The sequence below is a fragment of the Colius striatus genome, chromosome 9, assembly GCF_028858725.1.
Source record: "Colius striatus isolate bColStr4 chromosome 9, bColStr4.1.hap1, whole genome shotgun sequence".
In the NCBI taxonomy this organism is placed as follows: Eukaryota; Metazoa; Chordata; class Aves; order Coliiformes; family Coliidae; genus Colius; species Colius striatus.
In genome coordinates, this window is record NC_084767.1 from 34,961,343 (window position 1) to 34,977,402 (window position 16,060).

At 40.0% G+C, this 16,060-nt stretch overlaps 1 protein-coding gene across 1 annotated transcript in view; it reads left to right on the plus strand.

Annotated features, from left to right (window-relative positions):
- Positions 1-2,974, plus strand: part of CARF (calcium responsive transcription factor) — a 35,040-nt gene extending 32,066 nt beyond the window's left edge. The window contains exon 15 of the mRNA XM_062002412.1: positions 2,823-2,974. The gene's annotated coding sequence lies outside the window, so the exon portion shown is untranslated. The remainder of the gene's footprint in view (positions 1-2,822) is intronic.
- The last annotated feature ends 13,086 nt before the right edge of the window (positions 2,975-16,060 follow it).

Here is a 16,060-nt window from a genome sequence, read left to right on the forward strand (position 1 = left end):
AGATTACCAGTAAGAGGTTGTTATTTGAGTTTTAGTTCTCTTGAAAGCAGATAATACATTTGTGGTTTAACAGTCACTGTTCTTCCCAGCATGAGCTAGAGTCTCATCTTGTGCTGAACAATATTTATGACAGTACTTCTGTTTTTGGTTTAGTGCTCACAGCTGGTGGAAATACTCTCTTAGTTCATCTTGAATTGCAGACTGTAAATCTATGCTGATTTGCATGGTACTCTGAAAAGAATAGAACTAAAAGTAGGGAGAAATATAAAGAAGCAGTAAAGAATTAGTTGTTTTTAAAAGCCTGGGATAAGTTTCAGTTCTGTTCATTGAAAAATTTTACTTGAAATGTTCCTTCAGACAATACTCATGTTTTTTTTTCAGTTTTTGGCATTTTCACAGAATTTCAGTTCTTTTTCTTCCAAACACATATTTCAGTTTATTACTGTGCTGTTTTTTAATTTAGCGTAACCTTTCCTCTCTGAAGGGTATGTTAACATTTGTTTTATGCATATTGCTAATGGAGGGACATGAGAATTCATCACCCCTATCAAGACTCTATATTCAACTTAACACCATTGTTCACTAATGTCCACCTAAATTTCGTAGAAAGGACTCTTCTTATTTTTATTAGAAAAATCACAAGTAAACAATGCCACTTTCAATGCAGTTAAATTTGTTTGAATAGAATATGTGAGGCTGATTTTTCAGAGGAGGCTACATACCTTCATGTAAAGTAGTTGGTTATTACTTTGTGTTGGAATTGTAGATGTTTTTATGATGTTTACTTTGTTTTCTTGTGGTTGTTATGTTCAAGCATTTATTTTGCAAGCCTGGAAACCCTGAGCTTCAACAGTACTGTAAATGAATGAATTATTCTCCAGTTTATCCTCATTGTTGGTGATCCATAACAGCGGTTGGTTGGCTTTATAAGAAGGACTGCACTTTTGTATGTGCATACAAAAGTAGCTTTTTGCTTAAATGTAAGGAAGATGTAAAAGGGCATATATCCATGGCTCTCATTCCTCTTGAGTGGAAGCCGGTAGTGTTAATGAGTCTTTTTTGTGGTATAAAGGTTGTTACAGTTTGTACAAAATCTAGACACACAAATGTTTGTATATGTAGATGTGTGTGTGTGTGTGTGTGTGTGTATATTTATATCATGATTTAATGTATCATATTCCTATTCAAATTTAAAATACTTTTAAAGTAATGGTCAATGTTGTGGTTATGGGTACTCTTGGGGAGAAATGCAAGAGCTACTTCAAGGCAGTGGTTTCTGGGAATGGAGAACAAGTAGAACAGCTCCAGGGAGACCAGGTGGAAGGTCCTGAAGGTGTGTGAAAAGAAAGAGTCCTGCTGGAAGGGCTGGAGGGGGCTATACTGGAGGCACTCTGGGGCTCTGGGAGTTGTGAGTGAGCCCATTGCAAAGGTTCAGTGCAGCCCCTGATAGGAGCTGATAGTGGACAGATGGAGTTCATGGTGAGAATTTAAAGGTATGAAGGAGAAGGAAGGTCTGTTTTGCCTTCTGAACCAACAAAGCTGCTTGAGTTTTGGTGAGTACCAGATTCAGGTAAATGACTTCCCATAGTCTGAAACACCCATTCTTCCAAAATGAAGAAGAAACTTCTCTTGGAGCTTCAAAACAGGAGTGTAGACTCTTTTCCTTTACATGTTATCAAGGAAAATACACCTTCCCAACTGAATTAATGTGCTTGTCTCTTGGACTGCAGCTCTATCAAACTCAAGCATGCTCTTCCTTTACACTTACTAAGGCTTCCACCTAAATCCTATTTGGCCCTTAGGCCCTCTCATTTTCAATGCTTCACTGTTATGGTGTTGGATCAGCTGGCAAATTCACTGTGAAAGTAAACAGTGGAAGATTTACTCTTGTCAGATTTTCTTCCTGTCTTCCAAGGATCCAAAGTCCAGATGTTCCTTTTAATTGCATTAAATTTTTTCTTTGCTTGTTTTGGGGTGTATCATCCTTTCCTGGATGAGCACCAGACACTCACATTTCACAGGACATTTGTTACATTTATGGAAATTGAAAAAAAAATTTGAGAAAACAAGAAAAGAATAGTTCTGCCAGCTGTTATGGCTTTATGTTGAGAAGCTGGTCTCTTTCATTTCAGTTGAGTTCCTTTTTCTGGCTGTGGATAGTAGCTGGCTGTTGACTTGTCTGTCTGTTGTCAAACTTACAATTTGCTCACTTAAGCCTATTCAAATAGGTATATTCTCAGAAGGTTAGACAGAAAGAATCTGTTCTATTAAGAATAGAAAGTGTGATATAGCTGAGGATGGTGCTGTGAAAAGTTACTGCTTTTTATGGATCTCTGATGAGAAAATTCTCCTTGGTCTGCCCATCGTTTCTGAACAAGACTTTTATAGGAATAAACTTCAAAGCCTATCTCATCAGTAATGATTATCTTCTCCTAGCAACAATGCACCTCATTAATAAATGAAACAAGCATTGTGTAAAACAGGCTGTGCTGATTTTTTTAGGTCAGAAGCTATCCAGCAGGTCTATCCAACAAGCAACAACTAAGGTATGATTTGGGAGGAGAGAGGGAAAGGCAAAAATCTTGTCAAATGACAGGAGTATGTGTTGTGTTTGTTTGGGCTTTTTTTTCAATGTAAGCTGTTCCAATGTAGTATCTCATTCCATTTTTAATGCATGTGACAAGAGGCATGTTTCTTTTCTGAAGGGATTTGATGTATTTTCTGGAGAGTGTCTTCAAAGGAGTGATCATAAACAGTACTACTGTATCAGTAAAGTATTAGTAAGTGTTTGTCATCTAGGATTCCATTCTATTCTAATACAGGTGGGGTTTTAAAAACAGAGAAAGCTTTCTGAGGACAAATAACAAGTATGCCTGTCTGAAGCAGTCTTCCCTGGACAGAAAAATAAGAGTATTGGATGCTGTGGAAATAATTCTCATCAGTAGTCTATTAGCCTCTGCTAGATAGAAGAAACCTTGTTAAAGGCATGTATATGATAATCTCTGACCTCTTTATGGAAAAAAGTTACCTTTGGATGCTTAATAGTTTAAAGTTATATATGCATACAGGATTGTGTGTGTCTGAAAAAAAAAAAGAAAATGGAAACGTGAATACAGTTGCTTACATGTAGTTTAATACAGTTTTAATTACACTTAACTGTGGTTAAATGATGCAGATATTTTAGGGCACATGTAATCAGATCTTTTAATGTGGATAACTGGAATTCATGTTTTCATTTCAACCATTCTTAGCTCTCTGCAGTGCAGCTCAGTTGGTCATTTGGCATGTACGGAGCTTCTGTTAATGACAGTCTACCTCTTTAAACAAGAGCATGCTGTTCTAAGCAAAGTAAATTTCTCGCTCTTCCTGATCTTTTTTGTAATAGAGATTCATAAGGCTCGTAGGATGGAAATCTGTTAATAGTAGAAACATTTCATAACAGTTGATTTCTGTGTCTTCAATGTGAAGGAACTAGAGAGAAAAACTTACATATTATTACATCTGCCATTAGGTTATTTTTCTAACATACTTAGATTTCTACAGCAGAACATTGTCAATACAGCATAAATTTTTTAACAGTGTTTTACTAGTAGTTTAGCTCTATCCTTTGTTTAAATGTTTATGGTTCACTGGCTCCAGGAAAGACTTGTTTCTACTAATTCTAGAAACTAAAACTATTCTGCATACTATTTAAAGTCTAATTAGGTATGGCCATCAAATGGCAGTAAGAGAGCCAGAAACAGAGATGTGTGCAGTGGCAGATCAGTGGGAAAGGCAGAAGTTCAGTCCAAGTGTCTGCATTCCAGGCTAATGTTTTCTGTGCTAGTCCTTGCTAGTCTCTATGCCCCTTGAGAAACAGTGATGATTTTCTTTGTGTTCTGACATAGTCATTCTTTCTGCTTGCGCACTCAGGAAGTTGTACAACCATGAAAGGGACATGGAGATTATGAAGAAGTTGTGTAAGATCTTATGGGAGGACCTGCAGGAACAGAATGGAGGAGATCAAAGGTTGATGACACGACTTCTATAAAGCCCACACTCTTTGGTGGAAGAGAATTTTTCAAAAGAGAAGAAAAGTAAATCTTCCTTTTCAGAAACATTAGAATTACTGTGTCTCTCTGCTCTGCTTGACAAGATGCCTAGTGTTTGGACAGATCTTGATATTTATATGAGTACATAGCAGAATGTTAATGAGTACTTAGGATGCCTTGCCATCGTTGCATGTAATACTGAAACTGTAGGCCAGTGGTGCCTCCTGATCTTTGTATTGTGTGTGTACATTTTTTTAATGTAAGTGAAAGCTTGTTTTATGAAGAAGCAATGGAGAGCTTTTTCTGAAGTGCTTTCAGATGCATGCTTTTTACAGTATTGCTTTTTACAAGTGCATAATGTTGTATTTCTGTGGAAATTCATTATGAGGAAATGTTAGTGTATACTTCTAACCCTGTGATAACCTGAAACAACCAAAGCCTTTTCAATTTTTTTTTTCTTTTTATCCTGAACAGGAAGAGTTACAAACTGTTCTTCAAAACCACCATGTTCAGAGCCTGAAAGGTTTGGCACTTTTCTTCCTCTGTAGGTTAATTTCGATCTGTGATGCATATCACTGGGTTCAGGAGCAATTACAGAACAGCGGTTATAGATCCAAATTCATGCAGGGGAAAGGGTAGGACGAGAAATAGAGATGACACCAGATTCCTTACTTACAACCTCTCCCATCCCATAAGGGCACTTCCTTTTCATTTATATAATATGACCTGGTCACCTAACAGCATGTCAATAACAGTATCTGCAAAACAGAATTTGTGTGTAAACATCTAGACCATATCAAATCTAGATGTGACAAATTTTCTTTGTGCTTGGAATTTGCATTGGTTTAGTGAAACCAATAGTGTCATAAATGGTCAAGTTTCAAGGACTGGCAGATCCTTCAACTTAATCTGAGCTCTAACTGAGCTAGGGACAAATTCTGAGGCCAGATCCGTGTGTTCTGCAGTACTTGTTGAGTTTCTTCCACCTCCCAAGAAGAACATCACTTATGTTTCTACCCGATGCACTGTTGCTTATATTTATCTCCTCAAGGATGGTACATGGACTTCTGTTTTATATCTTATGGGAAGATAGAGGTCTCCCTGTGTGAAAACTTGATGGACAGTGTGCAAAGCCTGAGTGAGTTGGGAGCACTTACAATGGTCACCTTCAAGCATGCTGTAATTTGGGAATGGCAGCTGGTAGAATGGAGTCATTGAAGAATATCAGAGTAAAAGTAGGCGTTCTTGCTCTTCACTTCCCAAGGTACCCTCCTCACAGTACCTTGACAAACATCACAGTACCCTGCCCTTCAGCTTAGAGTTTAGCAGTGGTTTTGTGAATTAGCCACAGTTTGGCCTAAAAAAAAAAATCTTCTAGATCTAAGTGTGCAGTGTTTAATTCCTAAAGGACCATGCTGAAAATTCTCTTTTAACATTTAACTTTTTCTCACAGATATTTCTCTTAAAGCTAAAATTAAATGGGAGAGATAAATAAAATTATTTTTTTATGTTTCTTATAAATGACACCTCAGTTTTCTGAAGTATGCAGGTGTTTCCTCATTAGCTTCTACTTTTAACAATATGTGTTGGATGTTTTGTCAGGATCACTTAGCTCTGAGAGTACTCCAGGTAACTGTCAAGAGATCAGAGCAGAGAACAGAAAAGGAAGTGAAGTTTCTAAAAAGCTGCTTCCAGGAGACAGAAAGCTCTCAAAGTTACAGCTCAAGATTTCAGTTTCTTCTGGCTTAAGTTGTTCACTTTAAATGGTAAATGTGTTTTCAATATACAGCTTTTTTTTAATTGTTGATTTTGGTCCTGTTTGTGCTCTGAGCTCACATCTAATAAAAGCTAGAATGGTAATCATGTATATTTGCATTTATCTTCAGTGCACTAGTTACCTTCTGAATGCAAACTGGTGTAACAGCTCTATATTCTTGGCTGTTGACAGTGCTATTATCACATCAAGGTGTACATGGAAGGAGATGGACAAAGTGAGAGCCTTCTTAACCTTCTGCTGAAAACAGATGAGCTGCAGAAAGAGAGCTTTGCCAGTCTTAAACTGCTATTTTGACAATAATTTAGTGGGCGCACAGGTTTTTTATGTCAGGTTCTAGTGCATGTCTAACTCTGAACATAATACAAGCCGTAGACTTACCTCTCCCTGGCCTCCTTTGTTTTGTTTTTTTTCCTTTGTCTCCTTTTTTCCTTTGCAGTGTAGTTAGCACTCTTTATGAGTAAGGGAATTGTTTTAACATATTGTCATCTACCATTTTTCTGCTGTTCTGTTGCCTTTTTCTCCCATCCAGAGCAATACAGAAACAAAAATTTCTCTTTTAAAAAAACTGCTGTCATCTTCAGTTTCCCATGTTTGGGGATTAATTTTTATTGTGCTGGAGGTTGATTCCTTACATGACTGAAATGTAGGATACCATTATGTTTTCCTTGAGGAGGAGATGCTGGAATGAGCTCCACTGACGCCTCCACTTCAGAAGTTCTTTCAGGAAGCACCTGCCACAGGTTCTGCTCCTGCACTTGCATCTCCACACAAGCCAGCTCAACTGTAGGGCTGTGCTGGTGAGAGCAAATTATCTGTACAAGTAACTGTCCTTCTACCTCCTGTGTTATTTTGAATCCAGATCAGTCTGTGGATCTGGACCATTGTGCAAGACACAAATGACTCTTTGGGTACAGCTTGAATTGGAAGCATGAGAAAAGGCCAGAAAATTCTTAATCTCCAGCTTTTAGGTTATGCTTCTGTATTGGGTGCAGGTGCCCAGGTATTGAGTATCTCTGTGCAGGACACAGCTGGTTCCAAACAGCCCTGCAATGGACCCTCTGCAGGACACAGCTGAGCTCAGCAGTGAAGCTGGTGGCACCTCTCAGAAAGCATATTGAAGAAAGGGCAAAATGCTGTACAGCACAGAGAAGGAAGGAAGGGAGAGAAGCAGGCCTCTGAATACCAAGGTCAGAGGAGAGGGAAGAATTGCTTCAGATTCTGGAGAAGGTATTTCCCTGAAGCGCATGGACAACTAAAACAGGTGGAGATTTCCTGAAGGAACTGCAACCCACAGGGAGAAGACATGCAGGAACAGGCTTATGCCAAAGGATTGACTGCAGCCTGTGGAGAACACCCATAGTGTGGAGCAGGTGAAAGATTGACGAGGATAGAGTGATAGAAAGGAGCTGTTACAGACTGACTGCAACCCCTCATTCCCCTTTATCCTGCACTGCTTCAGGTTGGGGCAGGTAGGGTGGGAAAGTGTTTGGGACTGCAGGTATGGAGTTTAGCCAAGGGAAAGAGGGCAGCACAAGAGGAAGGCGCTGTTTTAATTTGTGTTTGTTTCTCACTATCAATATACTTTAACTGGCAATAAATTAATCTTCCTCATATTGAATCAAGTACTTGAAATTTATATCTGGACTCAAGTCACAGTGGAAAATACTTACTGTTTTCTCTTGGATCAATGCAACCCAATGCTACCTTTAATTTTAAGTAGGACACAAAATGGATGAAATTTTTATTTATTTTTAAGAAATTTTATGTGTAGAAGGTGCAGGAGTGCACCTTGTTTGAATCAGAACTTGCATTTTTTTATGCATTCTGGCTATTCCTTTCAAGTTTTGCTTATTTACCTTTTCACTAGAGTAAATCTGAGCTGCAAAGTCAACTCAGGAACAGGTCTAATCCATTACATTTCTGGAGAAAAATACCAGACCTATTTTTACAGGTTTGTGCACGGAAGTATCATCCCAAAGAAAGGGTGCTGCAGCAGTAGATTCTACTGCACCTGCTTTGGTAGTGTTGTCCTTACAGATGTTAAGGATGCAGCATCTTCATTTTATTATATCTAACTATGTTTCATAAGGAGGCAAGGCTTGGGGTGAGTAGCATCTTAGGTGAAAGTACTGTTAATCTTGGGAAAAGAAACAATCAGAGTTTGGGAATGAGATTTATATTCCTGTGCTTTTCAGAGATTAGATTCCTAATGAGAAGGGAACTTAGAAGGTAAGTTTTATATGTGGTTTCTTACATCACCTATCAAAAATACCTGTCACTGGCCACTGAGGGCACTAGGTGACATGACGAACTTAATAGTTTTTAAAAGGAACACTGTTTAGAATACAAAATTGATGAATAGCTTTCTAGCTTTAGCTCAATTAATCTTTAATTTATTCCTTTCTCTCCATGTCTCCCTGTGAAAGGAAGATTATTTAAAGGAACATGGTGAATTGTTAGTTGTCTGTATGGAGGACACAAAACTATTTGTGGTGGATAAAGACTTATTTGATAATAAACTAGATGAGCTTCAGAAAGAATTGCACTGGCATTATAACTTCATCAAGTTTTTCCAGTGGTATTACTCACTTTTGATTACTGTTTTACTCTTATTGTATAATCTAGTCCATAAACTCTTGTGGCTACGTAAAGGCTATAGAAGAAATACATATAACGGCTCTCTTTGAATTTCTACGAAAGAGAAAGGAATTCCCCGTTTTTCAGCTCTTGGGGACAGCCATGCTTTCTTAGCCACCAGCTGTTCTGAAAGAATATGTGATGATCTGTGTTCTCTAGCTACCAAAAAATCTTTTGCACTGAAATACTCCATAAAATTGTGAACTTGGATCAGGCAAAATTAATTTGGCAAAAAAAAAAAAAAGGCACACAAACTACCCTGGTACCAAATTTAGCATGTTCAGGAGCTGTGGCCTAGGGTTTATCACTTGCTTTTGTTAAAAAGATCAGTGCTTTCAGAGTGAAATGTGTTTTGTTCAGACAGATCAATCTGTGAATAAAGTGTCTCCATTCCTTCTTCAGCTTTGTGAACTTCCTTGCAAAATCTGAGAGATCACTAGTGAGATCAGCTAGTAACTGCAAAATGGAAAAGCTTCACTGGGGAGAGGTGGTAAAAAAAGATACTGTAAAGCCAGGCAGTGTCATTATCATTAGTAGGGTAAGATCTTTCAGACATTAACCAAAAGCTAATAGCTTTGGAGGTATGCTAACGTTTATTCTGATCTTCCAAACAGAAGTAGTGGTTATGAGTCAATACAGAAAGAACTGGAAAATAAAACATTTTATAAAATAAAAATGTATAAAAACCCCACAGTCTGTGATGCTTTTGCTTTCTGTTGGCTTTGTCACACTTTTACTAAGTGTTCAGCTCCTTTGTGTACCTTCTGTAGGATCTGCATCCTTGTGTAGGATGCAGCCTGTTATGGAGAATAAGTTAAAATAGATAACACATAGAGCATAATGCACAAATTCTTCATGGCAAGATATGTGATATTTCATATTCTTTCTAACATAAACAGTGTGTTTGAATACTATTGGTAATTATCAGAACAATTTTGAGAGAAACATCCCATGTTCTGTATTCACTCTTCTGTCTGTGTTTTGCTTTTGGAATTGATGAATTCCCATTTCTTTGAGGACAGTTGTTAGCAATGAAGTGACTCTCTTCAAATGAGCTATAAGTACCTGACCACAGCAGAAATGGCTTCAAGTAAGTAAACTAGAACTATATGTACTTTGTAATTGGTCAGAACTTCTGAAGAGGTACTGGAGCTGCCTCTGCACTTGCAAAAATGCTACCTTTTAGACATAATGTTATAAACATCAACAAGGTTTCCAGAGGGGTTTGAGTGGCATGATAGGTAAATATAATGTGCTGTGAGGCCATGATACTTCCTGCTTTGTTATGAGATGCCTAAAATCAGGAGTTTTGCCTCATTCTGTTTGACACTCTTTGTTCCCTCTGTGTTTTGAGAGGATGCTCTGCCACAGTAAGAGGCTGCCTGGGCCCTTGGCACAGCACAAATACTGTAGTCAGTAGAGCAGACATAAGGGCTTTGGCACGTTTGTGCTTGTCACCTCCCACTTCCAAGTTCACTCCAAAATACCACCAAAAAATATGTTGGCTTTATCTCTTCTTTCCTTTAGTCTGAGAAAGGAGACTTGACAACACACTCTAGATGTAAGATCTAAAGCCTAGCAGGGGAATCCCTTTCCCCCTTACATAATTTGCTCAAGGGAGACTATTTGTAGGAGAGGAGCTCTTGCACAAACCAAATAGCCTTCTGTTTTGCTCCTAAATGCTATGAAGTTAAAGTAATGACTATAGAAACAGTCTCTAAAAACTCAACCTGAATATTGTGCCCTCAGATACATTTCACCCCACTACTATCTAAATTATCTTCTGTTTTCTTTTTATCTCCTTCTTGGTGATGATGCTTTTTTTGCAATGAATGCAGTGATCCATCCATAGAAATCTTTATGGCCCGAGTCATCATCTTGCCAGCTTACAATCTTCTCCTGTGAAATCTGATGACAATGTGTACCTGTATTTCATGGATAAGGATGTAAAACAAGATCCTGTCTTTTTGGGTATGATTGTCTCCTTAAGGTGGTAGTGTTTAGCTATGTGCACACAACTAGCTTCAAGGTTTGTTTTTGTTTTGGTTTGTTTTTTTAAAATAAACGGGCAGGATTCCCTCATCTTTGCTCTCTGTTCTTTTAGGATGGCAAAGGTACCAACTGCAGTAATCCTTTTTGATACTAGAGGGAGCTCATGGCTTGAACAGTCAGAGTGAAAGATGATATCTTGGACAATTCTTGAGGAAACACAGATGGGAAGTGGCACTGATGACTATAATGCACCTTTTTCCATCACTGGCAAAACTAGAAGGGCTGAATTTATTGCAGATAATGCAATGCTGTAGCTGAAATTTCTTCTATATCTGAGCACACCTCTGTCATGACCTCATTTATCTTCACAGATTCTTCTGAGGAAACAAGCCGTCTCATATCACTAGTAATACATGGAGGGCTGTAACAGAGGGAGCACTCCTGGTAGTGCAGCTTTCAGACTACACCTATCGGAAAAACTTCAGTCAGGCATCAGTGTCATACATAGGCAGGAAAGCACCACACAAGAGAAGTCCCAATGTGCTGCATTTCTGTGTTCAGCCAGTTCCTTGAGGCACAAATGCACGCCTATCACGATACCTTCTCACCCACCCTAGCAACACTTCAGTCAGGAGAGGCTGCTGAGTGGGCAAAGCTGAGAGACGTGCTTCTTAAGCCTTTCTGTGTTGTGCCTTCTTCCCAGCTCTGGCTCAGCCAGCAATAGTCATGGAGTTGGAGAGACGTCAGAGGGCTGAGTTGCAAGTGCCCACTGTCTCAAAGTAGGGATGAGATGACAGCAGGAATCTCATGGGCATTCCCATGAGATACCATTCAGCAAACAATATTCAGTGGCTTTGAGGCAGTGAGAGGTAAATACATCTTGGACTTGTTAAGGTCTTGTCTCAGACAACGAAGGCTGTACCAGCCTGGTGGGCCTAAAGTATCCCTGAAGCACCTCAACAAGATGAACACCCAGAGGTGGGGAATAGCTCACCAAGTGTCCACAGAGAACATTAGTCAAAACAGAAGATTGTAGAAAGAAGTTGGCAGGATTTGGACTCTGGAAGAATCCTACTATGGGAAGGAAATGGAGAAAGAGCATAAGCAGCATGACGGTATTGCTGTGTGCAGAGGCTGGATGAGAGAACAGAGTGCATGTACATGCAAACAGATCATAGAATCATAGAATGGTAGGGGTTGGAAGGGACCTTTAGAGATCATCTAGTCCAACCCCCTTGCAGAAGCAAGGTCACCTAGATCAGGTCACATAGGAACATATCCAGGTGGGTCTTGAAGACCTCCAAGGAAGGAGACTCCACAACCCCCCTGGGCAGCCTGTGCCACTGCTCCATCACCTGAACAGTGAAATAGTTTTTTCTTATGTTTAAGCAGAACTTTTTGTGTTCCAGCTTCATCTCATTACCCCTTATCCTGTTACTGTTTACTATAGAAAAAAGGGATGTCCTAACCTCCTGACACCCAGCCTTTAGATATTTATAAATGTTAATAAGATCTCCCCTCAGTCTCCTCTTCTCCAGACTAAACAGCCCCAGGTCCTGCAGCCTTTCCTCATATGAAAGATTTTCCAGTCGCCTGATCATCTTGGTGGCCTTGCACTGGACTCTCTCCAGCACTTCCCTGTCCCTCTTGAGCTGAGGAGCCCAGAACTGAACACAGTACTCCATATAAGGCCTCACCAGGGCAGAGTAGAGGGGGAGAAGAACCTCCCTTGACCTGCTGGCCACGCTCTTCTTTATGGATCCCAGGATGCCATTGGCCTTCTTGGCCACGAGGGCACATTGCTCGCTCATATTTAGCTTATCAATCAGGAGTCCCAGGTCTCTCTCTGCAGAGCTGCTCTTCAGCAGTTCGACCGCCAGCCTGTCCTGGTGCAGGGGGTTGTTCCTTCCCAGATGCAGGACTCTGCACTTGTCCTTGTTGAACCTCATGAGGTTCCTCTCTGCCCAACTCTCAAGCTGGTCAAGATCCTGCTGAATGGTTGCAAATGCACTCTATATGTATCTACGCAAAGAAGTATTCTAAGGAGAGTTTTCCAAAGCATCCAGGAGGAGCACTGAAAGCACAAGGTAACGTTCTGAAACAAGTTGGCTGATTATTCTGCCACCTCTCTTGTTTTTTCCTGTATAAGGTGTCTGTCACTGTAAGGGCAGTTCCCAGCTTCTGGTGGCTACTCTAGTATTGTCTTTGGAGGCTGAAATGCAGCCAGAGTTGCATTTGGGCTAAATATCTTAGTTAAGATAATTTTGCATAATCAGAGCAAATTTAATTTACACTACAGCTATTTAATCAGAGTTCTTGACACATGGACTTCTAATCCTAGTGAGCACTACCTGTGTCCTGTTTAATTATATTTCAATAAATCCTAATTCCTTTAGAAGTAGCTCAGCTGTCACTGTGATGCTCAGTGAGGTTACTGAAAGTGTCAAGACAACAGTAAGTGGACAATCATATTCCTTCAGTGCCCGAGACAAAGGAAAATTAAGTGCTTTGCAATTTAAGTTTTGGCAACCTGGGCCCCGTGTTTGTCAGGAGAGGGCAGTGATGCACTGACGCACACTCCAGCAAGGCGTGCCAGTGGCTTCCATAAACACAGACTTAATAGCCATCTCCTGCAAGTACAGCTGAATTGTTCTTAGTTAGTTTATTCTAAATGTGAAGTGTTTAATGAAAGATAAACAAGTGTGATACTACTGCATGGAAGTGTAAGGCTTCTGTGACCCTTTCCAGATCAGGAGTGAGAAGCGTTCCAAGTCATGATTTTTCTCTTCCACATGGCAAGGAGGGACCAGTGGCCTTCTGAGGAGCTTTCAGGTGCTCTCAGGCCAGCATCAATGAAAATGGGAGGCTTTATGCTGCTTGTCATCATAAAAAGGGCGGGGAAAGGAGTACATTATATCAGATTGCTGGGTATTAGATGTGACAAAGGATAATCACTCAAATGCAAGTCACAGCAGGGGGATTTCAGTGGAATATTACAGTTAGAAACATGCTCTCCTGCTGGAATAGATGCTGTTCAGGAAGCCATACAAGGAGGAGTCTTGCAAAGGACTGAAGATGGGAAGATGTTACAGTATGCTGACTTCATAGATACCTGAGCTTAAGTACTACGGTTTTCCCAATGTTAAGTGCTGATGATTACTATGATTAATAGCTCAGTCTAGTTTGTGGAATAAAAGATGCTAGGATATACCTGGGTGGAGGGGGCTGAATTTTTCTCTCTGTTATAACACAATTGCATAAAGCTAAATTGCTTGGACTTTACTCTTAAAGGATGCAGTAAGTTCCAAAAGATGCTATTACTTGCTCTCTTTCAGATGATACTGTAACTAATCCTCTGGCCAAGGGAGTAATTTTCCTTTTTCACTTAAGTGTTTCATCTCCATTAACGCCAATGGCATCATTTTTATTTATCTGTATTCCCATAAATTCTGTTAGTCTTTTTTTAAATTTATTTTTATTTGTGCCCTATCAATAGAAGTTGAAATGAAGAAGGCTGAGATTATTGCAGCACATGCTATTCAGGATTTACAAAATCGTTGATCATATTCTTGGATGTACTCTGAATATGAATACAATGATGGAGTAAAGGGTATTTTATCTCCCAAGACAGTATTTGTACAGGAGTTGTAAGCTGTGGGGAAAGTATATTTGCGGGTCATATTTATGCCCTTCCTTCTCATACCGTAAAGAAAATGAACCTTGAGGCTGCTCTAGCTTGCATCTAACTGCAGCTGTACCTGAATGTCTACAAGACCAGCCAGAGATCTCAGGAATGCAGCAGCATGGAAATCTTTCTGCTTTTCCCTCTCTGCTACTTGATAATTAAGTTACTGTTAAGATGAAGAGTTACTGTAGAGGAGTGTAGAGGCAGACACTGAAAACCTGGCTGTAACTTCTGAGAAGAAAACAAGAGCAAGCAACAACTAGCTATAGGCAGTTGTTAGAGACAACTGATCTCACTCCAACTTCAGTATTTTCTTCCTACAGTATGTGCTGCCCATCAAGGACCTCAAATGGGCTTATCTATATTGCATTCAAGCACTGCCGTGTGAGACATGCTAAACTGACTGGAGGCCTCACACAGTTATGATATGCAGAGGGATTTGCTTAGGCTATGGGTGCAGGAAGGCTGTTAGCATGGTGCCACAGGTAGGTAAGTTAATGCTGCACAGCACTGAAATGTCAGTGTTAATTCCAGTCCCAAAGCTGGCAAGTTTGGCACTGGCTAGGGGAGATCTGCACTGAGCTGCCTCTCATAGTACACATATTCCTCATGTATGATGTATTAAAAGCTTCACAGGGACAGACAGCAGTGTCCTGAGACCAGATTTGGGTCAATACCTGTGATTAAGAAGCTGGAGAAACCATGGACCAAAAACAGGCCATAAAAGGCCAAGAAAATATGGTGGGACCAGGGCAAGGAGAAAGATGGGCCTGGAGCAAAGTCAGGCAGGAAGAGCAGAGCAGAGTAAAGACATATCAGGAACTGACCATACTGAACATTCAGCCACCTCACTTAAGACTGCATAATACCTTCATAACACAGAGAGACTGAACACAGTGCCCCAGTTATCCCAGTCTATTGGTTACTTGGATGCAGAAGCCACATCAAGACTGGTCAGGACGTGTTCATGAACAACTTAATTTCTCAGTCTCTATCAGTGTAGAGTTTACATGTTTTGAAATGTATTATCACAGCAGCATTCCCCTTTCTGAACAGGGAGATAGAGATACGGAGACAGAAGTATCTTGCCTTAAGTCACACAGGAAGCCCATACACGCCCAAGGAGTAAAGGCAGAACGTCATCATTCTAATCTGTCCTTTCTGCCTTTAAACTTCTCCTTAATGGGACCAATCAGGCAAAACTGTCACACAATTGCTGCTATCCCCCTTGTTCTTGTGAGACCTTAGTCTGCATGGCTGCTAGGCGAGTGAATACTTCCCTCCTTCCCACTCTTCTTGGTCAGGAGAATGGTTTCAACAGCAATGGAGAGGAGAGGGCAGGTACAGCAAGTGCCTGTTGAGGGCATTAGAGTGAAATGTTTTTTCTAAGCTTGCAGAAAAGGCCATTTTATAGAGAAAGAAGAGCTGGAAGGATACGAAGACAAAGCAGGGAGGTTACATTAAACTAAACCAGGATGTGCTTGCAGAGATGAATAGCTGCTTCCTGTCCCATATTTCAAGATGTCTTCTGCTTGCAATAGTTTGCAAATATACACAAATGATTTTTCTGAAAAGGCATTATCTGCTCCTCCTATTTGTTTTCCCCTGGGTTTCAAAGCACAGGTGCAATTAAAAAAATGGCTCAAATCTACATTAATGAACCCAATTCAGGGCATAATCCGAATCTGCACAGCAGATGCAGGCCTGTTCTTTGTTTTAGTGGGATTCAGATCAGATCTTGGTTAGTTTAATTAATGTGTGACAGGATAAAAGCACAGAGTGGTAGGGCAACCTAAACTATATACTAAACTATAGGTGTTAAAGAGCAAATCTAAATAGAACTGGCTTGATGAGGTCCAGTGTAGTCATTTCCTGCTTCCTGTAGGAACAATACCTGAAGGGAAAATAAGTTGAATAAGGACCTACTGGATGAGAAGG